Source organism: Carassius carassius, chromosome 7 (assembly GCF_963082965.1).
Source record: "Carassius carassius chromosome 7, fCarCar2.1, whole genome shotgun sequence".
Classification (NCBI taxonomy): domain Eukaryota; kingdom Metazoa; phylum Chordata; class Actinopteri; order Cypriniformes; family Cyprinidae; genus Carassius; species Carassius carassius.
Genome location: NC_081761.1, coordinates 21,193,737 through 21,212,205, shown reverse-complemented (window position 1 = coordinate 21,212,205; position 18,469 = coordinate 21,193,737). Strand labels below are relative to the sequence as shown.

The window sequence follows — 18,469 nt, the reverse complement described above, 5'->3', positions numbered from 1 at the left end:
AACTGACTAATTCTATCAGCACCACACGTGAAAGTGTGTTTGAATATCATACTAATTAATAAGAGCAGACTGTTTGCTATAAATGCAGGGAAGAAGTGCTTCCAATCATTGTGTTCTTGCTAGCAATGGTTATCTCCAAAGAAACTTGTGCAGTCATCCTCGCTTTGCATCAAAATAGCCTCATATGCAAGGAAATTGCTACAAAGAATATTGCACCTGATAGACCATTACCTGATTCATCAAGAACTTCAAAGAGAGAGGTTTGACTGCAGTGAGGAAGTCTTCAGGACGTCCCAGAGTGTACAGCAAGCGCCATGACCATCTCCCTCCTGAGAAGTCAGCTACAGAATCGTGTCTCCAGCAGTGCAGAGCTTGCTCAGGAATGGCAGCAGGTTGGTGTGAGAGCATCTGCACACACAGTGAGGCCAAGACTTTTAGACAGTGGCCTGGTGTCAAGAAGGGCAGCAAAAAAGCCACTTCTCTCCAAGAAAAAACATTAAGGACAGACTGAAATTCTGCAGGAAGTACAAGGATTTACAAGTATTGGACAGCAAGCTCCCTTCTGACTGTTTGGGACATGTGGAAAATCGATTGTATGGGGAAGAAGAGGTGAACACTACCAAGAGTCGTGTGTTGTGCCAACAGTGAAGCATCCCGAGACCATTCATGTGTGGTGTCGCTTTTCAACCAAGGGAGTGGGCGCTCTCATAATTCTGTCCCAAAACACTGCCATGAATAAAGTATGGCATCAAAATGTCCTGCAAGAGCGACTTCTTCAAACGGTCCATGAGCAATTTGGTGATGATCCCTGCATTTCCCAGCATGATGGAGCTCCATGTCACAAAGCAAGAGAAGTGATAAAGAAGTAGCTTGAAAATCATTACATTGAAATTTTGGATCCATGGCCGAGCAACTCCCCGGACCTCAATCCCGTAGAGAACCTGTGGTCAGTCCTTAAAAGGCGAGTAGACAAGCAGAAGCCCACAAATTGTGATCAGCTCTGAGAACTAATAAAACAAGAATGGATTGCCATCAGTCAGGATTTGGCCCAGAAGCTAATATTCAGCATGCCAGAGCGAACTGCAGAGGTTATGAAGAACAAGGGTCATCACTGTAAATACCGACTCATATATATATATATATATATATATAATTTTTTTTTTTTTTTTGGCAATAAAAGCCTTTAAAATGTATGATATGCTTATTATTATTTTTCAATATACCATAGAAACTTGGGGAAATAATCAACAAATACCGAAGCAGCAAACTTCATCCATCGTGGAACCAGCCAGTCTAACACTGATGACTTATTTTCTTCAAGTGTGAACTGCTCAGGAAGTTGAAGGATTGGCACCACCTGCTGGCCTTATAGTATCCCTTCACTATCTGAACCTTTCGATGTCGCATGACCCCACATCCTCTTACTCTTGTCAACCACCAGGATTCCTGCCAGGAGGGAATATGTTTGTCAGATATAAGGCTTGTGGAAATTTCGGTAGTTGAGGTTTAAGGAACCACCTGTTCACCATTGTATTAAGTTTGGAAATGCATATGCTGCATCACTGATAACCTGCTCATATAGCCTACTATTAGCCTATAATTCTACAAGCATGCACTCTTTTTGAGAAGAAAAATTTTATACTTTTGAGTGTGTAGCAGAAGAAATAAGCATTTGGACACAATACCATGTCATAAAGCTGTTGCAGAGTTAACTGACAAAATTGTTTTTTAACATTATAGTTCATGAAATGTATCCTAACAATTCTTCCTATTGTATTGGAGAGAAAACATGTAGTATGTTGCCTGCCTTGAGTCCTATGCTCATGTTTTTTGAATGATTTATTCAGAATGATATAACAATAGCCAAATATCTGTTTTGGTATTGTGCTTTTCATGCACAACATTCGAATATCTATCTATCTATCTATCTATCTATCTATCTATCTATATATATATATATATATATATATATATATATATATATATATATATATATATATATATATATATATATATATATATAAACTTGACTAGTTTGTTTTGTAAATATATAGCAAGATTATATTGATGGAAACACAATTTTAAGCAAAATTAGATATTCAACATTTGTTCAATTTTTATATATTTATACTGTTTACACACAGAGACACAAGAAAATACTATTTTAGTCATTTTACTTTTATATTTAATTCAATGTTGTATCTGTCTTTTGCAAAAAGAAAAAAAAATAGTGAAATTTGATAGTAGATTCAAAGTAAACCCTACTACTACAGTATAGTATATTACTACTATACTTGATGAGCATTCATTTATGTATTTAATTCCTTGTCCAACTTGCTGATCTCTTATTTTTAATTTGTTAATCATGTGTAAACATACCAGATGCATTTTAGGTAGACAATTTTTAAACATAAATGGTATACAAATGTTTGCACAACCATTCAGTAAAGCATGAATTATTCTGAATGTACAAATATTTCTTAAATCTAGACTATATACAGTACGGTTAAATAACACTAGGGGGCAATAGGTTCGAGAAAACACCAACCGATGTAATGAAATTTAACTTACTATTGTTATGGGATGATTACAAAACTTTTTGCTGGATACTCTTGCAGATTTATTTAATTCATAATTACAAATATTACAAGAACTTTGTCAGACATTGCATGTACTATCAGGCTGAGTTTTTAATACAGGCTGATGTGAATATTTTATGAATATTTTTTTCATTAATATTTTATTCTCTCAGGAGAAGTTTCAGTCTAAATTAGTCAATTTAAATAGTCCTACCTGCACTGTAAAATATTTCCAAAATTGTTCAAGATTTCATATTCCATCTTACAATACAAGACTGGATTCAGATTTATTTGTTTATTGTAATTGATTAGGTCATTTTCTGTCTTACAACTACAGCACAGTAAAACAGAAAATTATACAAAAGCACTACTCCCTTAACTGTTACATGATGGGAATGTAAGCACCAGTTCTTCAATCTGTTATACAAGAGATTAATATAATACACAGACAGCTAATCACTGTGCTCTTAAACCACACTCCAGAATATTACATCCATGTCCTGTTCCTGTTCACTGTGACTCAACAGTAAACACCTGTAATATAATTCTAATAAAGTACAAGAACCTTTTGCTTTAAAAGTCACTGTGAATGTATGAGAGTAGCCACTAATATACTGTAAATTCATACTGTATGAATAGTTTGTATGGTGTTTCAATGGCTGCTAAACCCATTTGTGGTCAGGGAAATGAACAAAAGCATAGTCGAACTTCAGCACATTTGGCAGTTTCCACACACCAATGCTTCAGGTTTTCCACCGTTCCATTGGGACTTGTACAGTTTGTACAGTCATGCACAGTTTGTTTAGTTTCTGTTGCAAAATTCAAGCGAAATCTGCTCAAACACATTAATTCAACTCAAGATGTTAATGATGGAGAATGCAAAATGGTTACCCTGTTATGCAACATGGTTAGAATAATAAGAAAGAAAGAAAGAAAACCACGCTATAAATAACTTCCATTAATTAGCCTACTCTGAGTGATCAGCAAACTTAAGTGCACACCTCCATTCAATATTTGGAATCACTAAAACATTTAATGTTTGGAACAAAATGAATGCTGTAATTTTACGCTATTTTAACATAAAACAGTCACAAAGTTTAATTTATGTAACTATTTGTATGCATAAAAAAAAAGGAAGCCATTGTCATTAAGTGCTGATATTATATTTTATGGCACAGTTGTTTGACAGCAGATAAATAAATATTTTGGCATTGTGTCACAAGGTGGATTTTTCTTAAATACAAATACTCAAATAATAATAATAATAATAAGAGTTTCATTTAAAAAAGGTTCAATAAAAACACTTCTGACTGATTCCATTGCTCTAGCTAAGAGTTTCAGTTTCATCTATAATATCGTAAAATGGGGAGGCGCTGTGAAGTAAAGCACGGGTGAAGAAGGACAATAGTTCTGATTGGACAGGGTCCATGTACCATCGGGAACACAGCCACTCCTCTCCTACCGCGAAACGACGCGAAAATCTTATTAACCACGTGTATATATAAGCGAACAAGTTCTTTTCTAGCTTTTCGGTGATCTACATCCACGAGGAATGGAGTTATTTTGATCATACGATGAAGTTTGGCTATTTCCGCCGGGTGGTGCATTTCGCGGATTTCCCGCAGAATAAATTTTCTGTAATATCTTGGTGAATTTATTTGAAAGACTTCACAAGACGAAACGGTATGTTTTTGCGTTTACCAAGTTGGTGCAACATCAGAGTATGTTTCTACGAGGTGGATTGTGATTAGGGTCAGTGGGGTTGAAGAAAAGAGATGATAATATAGTTCGGGGTGAGGGGTGTGTGATTGCATGGATCCTTTCAGTTAACGCAGCCTTGATACAAGAATACATTCAATTTAATGTCGCAGATCAACAGGCTGTCAAGTCACTTTAATAAGCAACCACCGTTTAAAGTCCACTTTAATGTAAAGACGTCCAGATGAGTTAGTTTAAGTGGGAGGGAACAGTTTTGTTTAGGCTGGCACCCTTGTTTATTTTGCGCCTGTTTTCCAGAATTATACAATCAAGTAGCATATTGGAGATGGTGGCTTTTGTAACAATTTTTGTGAACAGAAAACGTTCATATATTTGTATCATTTGATCTAGACGTGTATGGAATATTTTAAACCACGCTGACATTTCGACGTTGAGAAATAATATATATTTATATGAATGTTTATTCTGTTCTCCTGATTTCTCAGGGAATTGCACAGGAAGGTGTTCAGGGCTTCCCAGAAACTTAAGGTACATTTTTCTGCTTTCATATTTGACTGGTTAATTGCTTGCTTGTAGGTCCCACTGTGATTTTAGAGTTGTTTGAATGCTCGCGTGGGCCTCGCACTTGTTTATATCCAAAGTTGTTATTATGTAACGGGAAATGTTGTTTTGCTCAGTCGACCAAACAAGAAATATTTTTTCCCCTTTCAATTTAGTTAAAAAAATAATAATCGGCCTTAACGAATTAGCATTGCAATACCGTAGACATAACATCTACAGGCTAAGCTGTGTTTTCTTTTAATAACACAGGGCTTGAAAAAGGTTGTTAAAATGCCACAGTCAAACTTCCTGTTTAGGTCGAGTGCTTTTGTCCATTGTGTCAGCACACACACACACACACACACACACACACACAAAAACGCGAAGGAATAATAATACCACGTTGTGCGTATTATGTTTCTGTAGCACACTTAGCATAAAGTCACCAAATCTCTGTCAGTTTGTATTTACGTGTTTATGTCTGTAACTTTCTTCTTTTTGGGATTCTTCAGTTTAGTTGGATATCTGCTAAGTTAGCTTTAAACGTTACGTCGCAATAGATTTTTAAAGTTGTTTTAATTGTTATTTTAATCATTCGTATTATGATTTGTAATAGGTGGAGTATTTTGTTGATTGATGGCTGTCTGCTGTTATTATAGGAGAACGAGTTTATTGAAAAATCCATAATAATCCAAATATATTGACTTGAACCTCTTTGTGTAGGCCTCGGAATATAGAAATTTAGGACAATACTCTTTTTAAAAGAGTATCACAGTGAATTAAAAAAGAAATGTTTTTTTAGATTACAGCTAATGTAAATCCGATTATATATATATTCAAACACAAATTTAAACACATGCAGAAGTGCTTGAATAACATTTAGAGGTCACTACATAGTTAACTACATGTGAGCACAACCACGTGATCAGGTTTACTTTACTCCTATGCAGCCATCCTCTAGTTTATAGCACACATGTTTCTACACAGACATATATAATTCTTATTTTGTTTTTTTACAGAAAAGCTTTTTATCAAGGATATGACTTGCAGTTGTTGTCTTAAAGAGCCACTTCTACCTCCTGATAGAAAATAGAAACCCACAAAAATGTGTTTTGTTGTTATAAATGAATGTGAGTTGGTTCATGGTAAATATTTTTTGACTAAATAAAACCATCTGATATAGATGTTTCTATTTGTTTCAGTGTACATATTCATGATTGGTGGGGACAAAATCACAAATTTAACAATCTTAAAAAAACATGAATGAATATTCACGATTCACAATGAATATTGTGGTAGTTGAGTTTTTAGTGTCAGTCTTAAGTGCAGAACTCAAATAGACAAGCTAATTAAAAGGTTTTTGTAACTAATTATATGTAAATACAAAACATTTTGAGAACATTCAGATGAAATTGGACAAGTTCTAGATTAAAGCATTCCATCAGTGTAAGAAGGAAATATTAGATTCACATGTTCGTAAGGAGTGAAGAACACATCATGTAAGCATTAGCCTGTATTAATAAATACCACCATTCGAGGTGGGATGTGGAGCAAATAACCCAGTTATCAAAACCCACTATGTAACAAAGCACAAACTATACACAGTTGAGTAATTTCTATATGCATTGTTGTACATAGTGTGGTCCACTTTTAGTTGCAGTAGCTGTTTTTAAATGATTTTTGAATTAGTTTGTTACTTTTGCTATGTATTAGGCACTTTATAAGCTTATTATACCTAGACACGGTGCATAACATCTACCACTGTGGTTTGTGGCAAATGATTGCGATTTCCTAAAAATGGTCAGTGCTTTGAGAATAAAATCAAACAAATCAAAACTTAAAAAAAGTGGTCAGTATTGGTTTATTCACTTAGGAGCCACTCAGCTTTTCAAGTGATAATTATCACATTATTAATAAACTATATAAAAGTTTTGTTTTTGTTTCTTTTGTGTTTAATTTCAAACATTATCAGGTTTATGTATTTGATAATTATATGTTCTTAAATATTCAAAAAAAAAATACTTTGTTTACGATGTGAGTACTTAAAGAAGATAACTGCTCTGAAATCATTATTTAAATATTCCAATTGACCTTAAAGGAAAACAGATCAGGTGTCAGATTCAGATAACAAAAAACTAGATCAATACACGGAAAACATGGTAAACCTAAAATTGGTATCATCTCTATTAACTGATTTTATTCAAGACAAAAATCATATTTATCATCACTGAATCAACCTCAATTGGCTACATTAATTTATAGCAACAAAATGAAAAAGTTCAGGTTAAATCAAGTAGAAATAGCTGATAACAATTGCAGATCATCACTTTTTGTAATGATTGCAATCTTTAATGATTGGGAAACATTTATACAACTGTGCTCAGCATTACAAAGAAATTTACAAAACCGGTCCTTGTGTCTGATGTTATATCAGCTGTTGATTTAGAAGTAATTTATTCGTTGTTCATACTGTTATCTGTCTGAATGTTCACATGTAACACAAATACTACATTTAAAAAGGCAAAGTTTTCTGCACTAAAAGGGTTTTTGTGTTTCTTATTGGAGTTGTGTTGAAACTTTAAGATTGAAATCTAGAGAAAAGATTTTTGTTTGTAGGTTTATGATATGTTAACAAATATTGTTAAATTAAATTTAGGGGAAAAGATAAGGAGAACAGAAGGATATAAGGGAAGAGAGAATTAAAATGCAATTTAAATGATAATTTACAGCTTCACAAAGATATAGTGGCCCTCAAAGAATTTGATAAAGAAATGTGTATCTTAAGGTATTATTTTAATTATTATTGTGAAGCTGTTTATGATTGTTTAAAAGGTTTATTATAGGTCTCAAAATTCTTGGAGGTTCTAGTTCTTTAATTCTTTTAAAATACGATTTGAATAATGTAATTAAACAGATGTGTTTATTTGTGCATCACATTCTTTTACATTTTGATTGTTGTTTGGACCAAGTTGAGAAAAACTGTGACCAGTTCTTTCTAAACTTCTTTCTAAACTTTTTGAAAGCTGAAATGTAAAATGAAAATGATATCATTGATTTCATAAAGAATAACTGCTTTTCAAAGTGGCAGAAAAAAATAGGTGTTTCTGAGGAGGGTCGTTGTTTTTTGTATATGTTTGTGCTCAAGTGCTTTTTTTTACATTTCTTTTTATTGAAACTGCATGGAGAGATACGGTAGTACAAAGACAGTGCTACTGCAGTTAGTGGAAGTGGCCCAAGTAAACCGGCGTGTGTGTGTGTGTGTGTGTGTGTGTGTGTGTGTGTGTGTGTGTGTGTGTGTAACCAGAGCCCAGCAGATCAGATGCCACACTATGAACAGGACTTCGGTTCTGTCACCCTGTGTCATCTGATGCACAGGAATCCTGTCACAGAACACATGTTAAAAGTACCTTTAGGTATCATGATTAGAACCGAAATAGGCCTAGAGAGTAAGAAAATGTATTTTTTTTTTATAGCAGGTTAAAATATAAAATGTAATACTGTATATAGCTATATGTATGTATATATATGTATATGTATGTATATGTGTGTGTATATATATATATATATATATGTGTATATATATTTTTTTACTTACATGTAATAACTTGTAATAATAATTTGTCTTTTTTCTCTTAATTAGGGCTGGGTAAAAATATCTATTTTCAGAGTATCTGTGATATTCATGTGAGCACTCCTCAGGATTCTCTGAATCCCAAGATTGATATTTTACTCTTGACGGCTTTCAGTTGCCGTGTGAAAAGTGTGCGTGCAGCACTTCCCGTCCTGCAGATTTCACTGCGTTTTGCTAAACTGACTCACTCTGCTGCTTAGTTTGAAACTTGCTTTTAAATTTTCAAATGATTTTTTGTAATGTACAAACTAGAACAAAGATTCCCTGTTTTCCACTTGGTTCATTGTGGTGATGCTGAATCTGTATGCTTTTCTATAATAGCTTATTTTTTGTGAATCAAAAATGTGATGAAAGCCTGACGGAAGACTCTTGAGATGATTTACCAGTTCGTACTAGTTTGAAACACTTCACTGTTTAATTTTCAGCATTAGTAGAAAAGGGAATTTCCTTTATATTATGTAGGCAAAATGGTCATTACTACAGAAATATAACCACCCTCCAAAAAAGAACAAAAGCTCATCGAGTTCTTGTGAATTCGTTTCAAATCTGTATTTAGCCCTGCTGCTGATGTCAACTAATAGCAGTTTAGCTCCATTCTGGTACAGTATGTAAAACCCAATTGTCACAATCCTGTTAATTAAAATATAAAAGAAAATCTAAAAAATAAAAATAAAAAAGTCCTTTTGAGCATCATATTTGATACATAAGACATTTATTGCTCATAGTATGATATATTATAAAAACGAAGCAAAAAATGTTTTTTGCAGATGCTATTCATATTGCCAAAAGTAAAATGAAACTGTGATGGCATGTAATGCAAATCAGTTAGATTTTTATAACCATATAACATAAAATTATATCAAATATATCAGTTGTCACTCTTTATCTCCCAAAATTGTCTTAGTAAGATGATTTAAATGTCTAGTTTTATGATCAAAACTGTAGTTTTAAAATCATATAATACAGTGCAATACATTGATATTTGGTACTCACATTTGAACATGGAAACATGAAAAAATGAAGAAAAAAAATCTCTCTCTCGCTGTATATATATCAGATTACATAAGATATGTAATATACTGTGTACAAAAGTTTTTTCAGGAAAGTGATTTTATGAAATTAATTTTTTCTATCCTGTGTAATTTGAAAATTTCAGAATATGAAAGTTAAATGGAAATTGAAGGTAACTTGTGTTTTCGCATTGACTGATATGCTATGCCTGGACAAAGAGTATAGTGTCTGATCATAACTCAGTACACCAGTAGAGGGGGTACAGACGGTATTAAGAGATTACGCAGATAAAAACCCATCTCCATTCATCTTTTCTCTGACTCTTTTCTTCTCATTGCCCACATCCATTAACACCTCTCATGGCTGTTTCTGGATATTTTGCATGGCAGTTATAGTCCATGAGGTGTTTGCGGTTTGTTTCTGTATCCATCTGTCTTTCTCTTTAAACACGCACAGACTCACACGCAATGACTTGATCACATTCAATGCTTTTGCCCCATACTTTACCAAGCTGAGTCAATGCTGATGACTTGGGAATGGTGCAGGAGTTGCCATGGTAACCCCATAGCTGGAGAGTGTGGAGGTATAGGCAGGTCGGCTGGGCTTTTGTTATGGATGGAGTGTGTGAGTCTAGAGCAACACAATAGCCCACTGAGACCAGCACACAAAAGAGGGAATTTACTGGGAAAATTGTGATCTATAAGTACTGTGAGAAAGGTTGGGAAGCAGAAATAATAACGTGCTGTGAAAGCAGAGTGAGAGGAACACTCCCTGTTTGCTGATGGGTGTCGACTGTTCAACAGGTTAGGTAGCATGTTTAAGATACGCAAAGATGAGTTGAGTATGAATTTATACCTATATCCAAGAAAACTACTAAAACTACTAATGTAAAATAAAAAATACACATCATCCTGTTCAGAAAGTTTACTCTAATGAATTGTGTTCTTCCTGTGCGTGTGGGTGTGTGTGTGTGTGTGAGTGAATGAATGTTTGTAGCCTCAGTGTGAAAAGATGGATGTCAAAATAATACAGTCACTCTTCAAAAATGGCTCAGATATGCAGAAGATGCTGGAAAACCAAAGAATGTGCAGGACCTGGAGGGCTTTTCTGAATAACTGTTAGCAGTTTAACTTTTTATTTAACAAATTCAAACAATACCGTATTGTGGCTCAATATTGTGTCATGAAAGATCACTGTAGCGTCTCTTCAAGCGGCACATGTACTGGTCATCTTTTCCACTTTACTAGTTACAGCGTGAAATAAGCATGAATGAACAGTAGAAGGTATCTTGTTTTAACCTTGGAACGATGTTAATACACAATATTTTCAGGTTCAAGTTCAACAACGTTAATCTATTCTTCGGTCTGGTTTGTTTGTCAGACAAAAAATGGCAGATTCAGCATTGATTAATCAGATTGGCTGTCAGTCAGTTAAAAAAAGAACAAACAAACATGTTTGATCACTGTGAATGGGTGAGCGTTTAATAGGATGTTTTCAATAAAATGTGTGAGTGTGAGAGACAGGTTTTTTTAAATTCAAACCAAAAACTCACATACATATTGCATATTGCGTGTATTATCTGCACTTGTTATATGAACAACAACCAGTCATTATTTACACTGACTGACAAGCCTTAAGTACACATTACACAATTACCGTTGAGTGACAAATGATGACTTGCACGTCATAAAGTAGTCAAGAACAGCCATTAACATTAAATCTTAGCTCTTCAAGGCATTCATTTAATTGCAATTTGCAATGTTTTATTTTCTCAAATCCACCTGTGAATGGAGATGTGAACTTGCAGGTCAGTCACCCACTGATCAGTTGCCCTGTGACAAGGATACTGAGTAAAAGGTTCACTGCCTGCCAGTACTTCAGAGTTGACATTAGAAAGGTGGAAGCTATGCTTTAGTTATATTTACCACTCCCAGAAGTGAGAACAGTGATGTCAGTGCTGGATAACTTTGCTTCGCTGCGTGGGAGAGTATTTATTTATTGATTTTTTTTTAATAGTGGATTTAAAGTTTCCTGCTATATAGTTCACCTCATTCCAAACCTTGTATACGTTTCTTTCTTATGTTGAACACAAAAGAAGATATTTTGAAGAATACTGGTAATACAGGTTTGGAACAACACAAGGGTGAGTAAATTATGACAGAATTTTCATTTTTGAGGTGAACTGTTCCTTTATTGTCATAATACAGGTACTGTGCATAAAGTGTAAGCATCATTGCTGTACTATGTTTTGTGGTTGTCCCACAGTTACTGTTCAGAAATCAGGCTGCACAGATTGTAGGTTTTTTTTTTTGTTTGTTTGTTTTTTTGCATGCAGGACATTATTCTTTCTTCGATCCTGAACTGAAGGTGCAGTATAGTGACACTGCACTACTGCTGAAGAGCAGTGCAGAAAACTATTTCCGTATACAAGTATTTTAGCCTTCTGTTTGCATTGACTGAAGAATTCCAGCATTTCTTCTAGTATTTCTAACAATTTTCGGTATTTTCTTAACAAGAACCAGTTCACCATTCCCAGCTACCTCATCTCTGCATTGTGGTTTTGTAAATTGAGCCAGTCTTACCAAATGTATTTGCGTGCATGTGCATTTGTATGATATTCTGGAATGCAAAGTGTCTGCTTGTAACCTGTTCTGTTGCAGTATGAGAGTGTGACGCAATCATATTAGAAGCGTCACTCATTTTACTCTGGCATTCTGAATCTACAATGGCATGAGAAAAGAAATTGTATCAGAAAATGTTACTTTTATTTTTTTATGTGATAAAAATACAGTGTACCATGGAAAAACGCATCTTTCTATTGTATTGTATTTTTGTATTTTGAAACAAAAGCTTATGACTTATTATTTGCTCAAAAAATCAGGAATCATTCACTAACCTAACTCATTAAAACAGATAAATATTGAAAATGAATTAATGTCTGAATCTCTTACATAGTCTTAAGTTTTGCTTCAAGTCACTCTTTCCAATTAAGCAAAACGGTTCATAAATCTTCCTTCAATCAATCTTTCTTCAAAAAAAAAAAAAAACCCACACACCATCACTGATTAGTTGTTGTTCATCTGACCTCAAAACGAAACTTAAATAAAACATCAAATATATTACCATAGTAATGTTTGCAGAAACAAGTGTCTTTAAGAAATATAGTAACATATTTCTAAACACACTAGGTCAGCTCTTTAGATGCTGAGCTACAGGATATGGATACACACACACTGGGTCAGAGGATGAGGATCAGGTTGTGATGAAGATAATGCTTCTTCAGCCTCTTGTGAATCACGTGATAGTCAGTGATCTGATGGCCAGGTTAGATCTGTTTGACATATATTATTAAAGCACATGGCAGTGGATTGTTAATTAGTCTGTAACTGCTTCCATTACGGTAAACTGACACACATACACATCATAGAATTTTTTGCTGCATAAAACATGAACAAGTATTATAAATGTGACAATGTCTATGGATAGTGTACATGCTGGATTGTCTCTTTTTAACCCCTTCAGGAGGATTGGAGTGAGCCGAGTATGTGTGCATGTTTGGGGGCAGTGGGTGTAACCACACTTAATAAAGGCCTCGCCTGTGTCTAATAATCCCAATCCCCTCAGATTAAAGGATGACGTGTCTGGTAGAGCGCTGCTTGGCTCAGACTCCAGTTGTGTCCTGGTGAGGGAATACACCATGCATGAATTACTTCTATAGGTGGGGTTTCACAAAGCAAGTGTCTGGAACACAGAGCGTTGATGTCACAATTTTTGGAACCTTTGTTTTTTTTTTTTTTTTTTACGTCTAAGGAGGAATCTTGGTGTAGACCTGTGATACCTGTAGCAATGACGATCTAGAACTCTCACACTTTCTAAAACTATTTTGTCCCGTCAGTCTTCATGATCACTGGAACATCCGCGCCAAATTGGGCAAAGGTATCATTCAATACAAATCAAAAGTTTGAAATCATGATCTTTTAATTTTTTTTTTTTTTTTATGGTTTAAAATGTAATTTCATGCTGGGATGCAAAGCTGAATTTTCAGCATCATTACTTCAGTCTTCAGTGTCACATTTTTCTTCAGAAATCATTCTAATATGCTGATTTGCTGCTCAAGAAACATTGCAGTATACCATTTAAATGTTTTGGGTAAGTAAGAGAAAATAAACTTCCTTTTAATAAAGCATGGATACATGCTGTTCTTCTGAACTTTCTATTCATGAAAGAATCCTGGAAAAAAATGTTTAACAGTTTCCACAAAATTATGAAGTAGCACAACTGTTTTCAGCATGGTTAATGAGAAGTTTTTCTTGAGCAGCAAATCAGCATAATAGAGTGATTTCTGAAGGATCATGTGACACTGAAAAGACTGGAGTAATGTTACTGAAAATTCAGCTTTGCATTGTGGGAATTTACTTTAAAATAGATCGTTTTAATTGAGATATAAGACAATATTACCATTTTTGCTGTGATTTTGATCAGATCAGATATTTGATGGGAAGTCGTGGCCTAATGGTTAGAGAGTCGGACTCCCAATCGAAAGGTTGTGAGTTCGAGTCCCGGGCTGGCAGGAATTGTGGGTGGGGGGAGTGCATGTACAGTTCTCTCTCCACCCTCAATACCACGACTCAGGTGCCCTTGAGCAAGGCATCGAACCCCCAACTGCTCCCCGGGTGCCGCAGCATAAATGGCTGCCCACTGCTCCGGGTGTGTGCTCACAGTGTGTGTGTGTGTGTTCACTGCTCTGTGTGTGTGCATTTTGGATGGGTTAAATGCAGAGCACAAATTCTGAGTATGGGTCACCATACTTGGCTGAATGTCACTTCACTTTCACTTTTTCACTTTTCACTAAATACAGCCTTGGTGAACATAAGAGACTTTTAGAAACATTAAAAAATGGTAATGATTTCAAATTTTGACCGGTAGTTCAGGTATCAGTAGTTCTTCTCCTTTGTCCTACTGAGAGTCATGTGTGTTTTTCGAGTTTCTCTCTCTTCTTGTTATGAGACAGTGAGGGTGGGGAAACTCATACATATGCAAATCAGCCTTGTCTAGTATATTTATACAGCAAGTATGCCTCTCACACATTGAAATATGGATGTGAGTCCTTAAATCTCATTTGCATCACATACATCTTCAGTGCATTCCAAGCGAGATATAATTGGCAGGGCATCCGTGGGGGGAGGCACATATGACATTTAAAGTGCCTGCAAGGAGGTCTCTGCCCCGTAGGAAAAGCCGTAGAAGGATTTGTGTTATCTTTAATTTAGTTTTTTGTCTTCATCTACGGTATGATACATATATTAGTCATGACACTTTTATTGGTCGAGTACTGATTTAAAGATCTTGTTTTTTCCGGCAGCGGGCAGTGATTAGAGCCTTTGTTGTTACTCCTTTCTCTCACAGTTGGTTCTCTATCTCTATTCAAGTCTCACAGGGTTTGCTGATTCATTAATGTTTAAATATTCTTCTCTGTTACATGCCCTTATTGATATGTCAAGTCTTATTGATTTTCTCCTAAAAACTGCATAATGTTACGCAGAAATAGTCATTCATTATTAACAGTGTTTACACAAACTAAGACTGACATAAGTCTATACTCACACATGCACTACTCATGTATACACAGATAAGGTCAGTTCAATGCAGGATATTTACATGCATTTTGCAGACATTTTTTATCAAAAACTCTTTTGCATTCAAGGTATACATTTTATCTGTTCATGCATTACCTGGGAATCAAACGCATTTTTACTGTTTGAGCTCCAGGAACCATCCATGCATCCATTATTCCAGTCAATTATCCTCTGTAGGGTTGGGAGGAATGCAATAGGTTTTTTCTTTTCACTCTCGGATCAAATGGGAATGCTGAGATTTCTTATTTACTTCTAAGTGAAAGTGTAAAACAGGTTCTTTAGGTTACAATGACCACTCCTTTGTTTTGTGACTTAGCTGAAAGTCGATAGATGCACCATCCCTGTATCTATTCCTATGGTTCACAAACATACTCATGGTTCCTAACAAACCTGGTTAGTGTGATAAGCCTGATAGTGTTTGATGGGGCAGTGTGATAATGACCGTTGTGTTTTCCAAACTTTAAATCCAAAATCAATCCTTTGAAATGTTGGTGTTTGTTTGGAGGAAAAAATCTGCATAATTTAATCACCCTCAAATCATTCTAAAAATCAATGACTTTCTTCTGTGGAACGCAAAATGTAGAACTGAATTAGCAAAACCTGCTGTTTCTCTGTCTCAGGTAGCCAAAAATCCTGCTGTGTTGTATTTTACAAATCGCTAATGCATTGCATGTAGTCACTTTGTCAAGTATGCTAATTAATGCTGTTTACTCTTAAACATTAATTTGTGCTGTAGAGGGCATCAGAATGCTAATAAACAAAGCACAACTCCTAAATAATTGACTGAGCTATGCAGAATGCTAATGGGTTAGGCACTGGGGGCAGCAGGATTCTGCTGTGGTAAAACCGTGCATGTTGAATGTTAATGTGGCAAGCGATGTCCAGGTGTACCTCTGCAATGTGAAGAGAGGCACTGATTCGATTTCTGGCACTTTCGTATTCAATAAAGAAACAACATCAGGGGCTTCAGAATTAAAACCATGTTTACAGTAATTGCTGGTTTAAGAGCAACAATTTCAGAAAACCAATCTACAGGACACATGCAGACATTGGTAAAATCTTAAGTCAATCTGAGCAGGTTTTTTTTTTAATAATAAAGCATCGTTACCATCATGAAATTTTAAGGACTTTTCTGGAATGCTCTTCTTAGAAACAGCACTTTAGAAAAGTGGAGACTGAAATCAAATTCAGTTCAAATTGTAGCTACCTTGTTGCTGAACTAGTGGTGCACCTAAATAATCCATTTTTAATTCTATTGAATGAAATTAAAACTTTATTTAAGATTTAGTTTGCTTTGGAAGTGCATGTATGATAACTTAAAGCAGCAAAGAAGTAGTGACTTGTTATATTTTGACGTACAGTACATCAAATTGTAACAGGTTATCAAAAAAGAACAAAAAAATGTCAGGTGTGGGTTGATTCTGTCTGAGAGTTGTTGATTGGATATTGAGATTTATTATTTCAGGTCCAAGTTTTATTTACAATAGAATCAATAATATCAGGTTTTAAAAATGTACTTTTTCACTCACTACTAAAATTAAGCTACCAGCCATTCAATCTTCTTTTAGCCAAAACAAAAATTACATTTAAAAAATCAACCAGATTTTCAATTATTGAAACTCAACAATTATTGAAGTCTAATTCTGGATCACTGAATGGTTTTATGACGTCCAGTCATTGTTTGAAATAAAATAATAGAGATCAATACAAAACTCTGTGTGACTTCCCTTACAAAACAGCTTTTCTTTCATTGTTAATTTGAAATGTTGCTGGCAGCGTCTAAAGCTTTAGATGGTAGTCCAAAACAGTGAATGTAATCACTGTACTGGCAAAATTTTATTTTAGGAATAAAGAAAAATGTCAAAATTAAGTTAAATTAAGTTGTTTCTTAGTGCAAACGGAAAGAGAAATTATCTATATTATAATTTTGTCAATTCATATGAATTTTATATTAATTTCATATGAAGCTACAATACTCAAAAATACTTAAAAATAATTAAAAATATGTGGCACTTTTCCTTTTTTTAAATTTTTTTTTATTTTTATTTTTAGCTAATATTGACAACTGCTAAGAGACCAATTTAGCTATTATGTTGATATGTATTACCGAAATTTTCACCTACATTTGGTGGGTGTTAGTTTCAAACCCCGAATATCAGACTTTTAGAAAATAGATTAGGATGACATTTCATGCTGACTTTAAAATGTTTCTATGTCCAGCTCAGTAGGTTTTTAGCTTTAATCATGTAACATTATCACATAATTTCTTGGTGTCTAAAGCAAATCTTCTGGAGTCTATCAAGCTAGGCTAATAGGGCTACAACAATACAGTTAGGTTCAATACATAACTCCTCATGCTCTTATGTAGTTTTAACCATGGTTAAAAAACTGAGTTATTTCAAACATTCGACAATGCTGTAGAGTAAAACCATGTTACAATGTTCTCTCCTGTTGGACAACACATGTAGAAACGCTTCTCATTGCAAGACATTACAGCAGATATGGCTGCACGACAAATCGAAATGAAATCCAAATCGTGATTAGGCAGAACCTGTGATTTGTCATGCGTATCTTTTAGTGAAACACGGTTCTGTGATCAGTAGTGAATCTCCATCCGAAGGCCAAACAGCTCTCTCGTGCTGAAACTCCAAATATTCCCCGCAGAAGGTTTATCTATAATGCAGTGCTAATTGACATAATCTTTATTCCTGCTTAGAATACTATGAAATATGTTGCACGCCTTATTCTGTGTAAGAAACCAGATCATCTAACAGAAGGATTTATTTCAAACACTCGACTGACGTTATGAAGTTAGTTTGGTTTGGAATAAAAACATGTTATTAAATGTGGTATTTTCACATGCTTTTAGGTGGAGCAGCATTTACTTCACAGAGCCATAGTTCACTGTGAATATATATATATATATACATTTTATTTATTTATTTAATTTTTTTTTTTTTTTTTGCATAGCTCTGTGTAGTAAATGCTGCTCCATCTGAAAGCAGGGGATGGAGATTTACTATTTATCACAGAACCGGCTTCACTGACAAGATGTGCATGACAATCGCATTCGATTAATCAAGCAGCCCTAACAGCTGAATATTTTCTCGTTTTCTCATGTCAGCATGTAAACTCACGTGCACACAAACAGAGGCAATTCAGAGTGAAATAAAACCTGGAAGTTATTTAAAAAGCGAATCCGAAAAATAGCAGTTCACAAGTATTGAACCGTGGATGTGTACCAAGCAGTTCAATATTATATTGAGAAACTGTGGCATAACTAGTTCAAAGTGACATTTAAGTTCAGACTCGACTAGTATAGATGCATCTAATGAGCCAAGGTGAAGGGTCAC

General features: G+C 34.7%; 1 protein-coding gene across 4 annotated transcripts in view; it reads left to right on the top strand.

Moving 5' to 3' along the window:
• Nucleotides 1–3,993: 3,993 nt before the first annotated feature.
• igf2bp2b (insulin-like growth factor 2 mRNA binding protein 2b) overlaps nucleotides 3,994–18,469 on the top strand; it is a 36,694-nt gene continuing 22,218 nt past the window's right edge. For 2 of the 4 annotated variants that reach the window (XM_059554162.1, XM_059554158.1), the window contains exons 1-2: nucleotides 3,994–4,262; nucleotides 4,784–4,826. The gene's annotated coding sequence lies outside the window, so the exon portion shown is untranslated. Of the gene's footprint in view, nucleotides 4,263–4,783; nucleotides 4,827–13,313; nucleotides 13,417–18,469 lie in introns of those variants that run through there. The other 2 variants (XM_059554159.1, XM_059554161.1) reach the window with 2 other exon arrangements.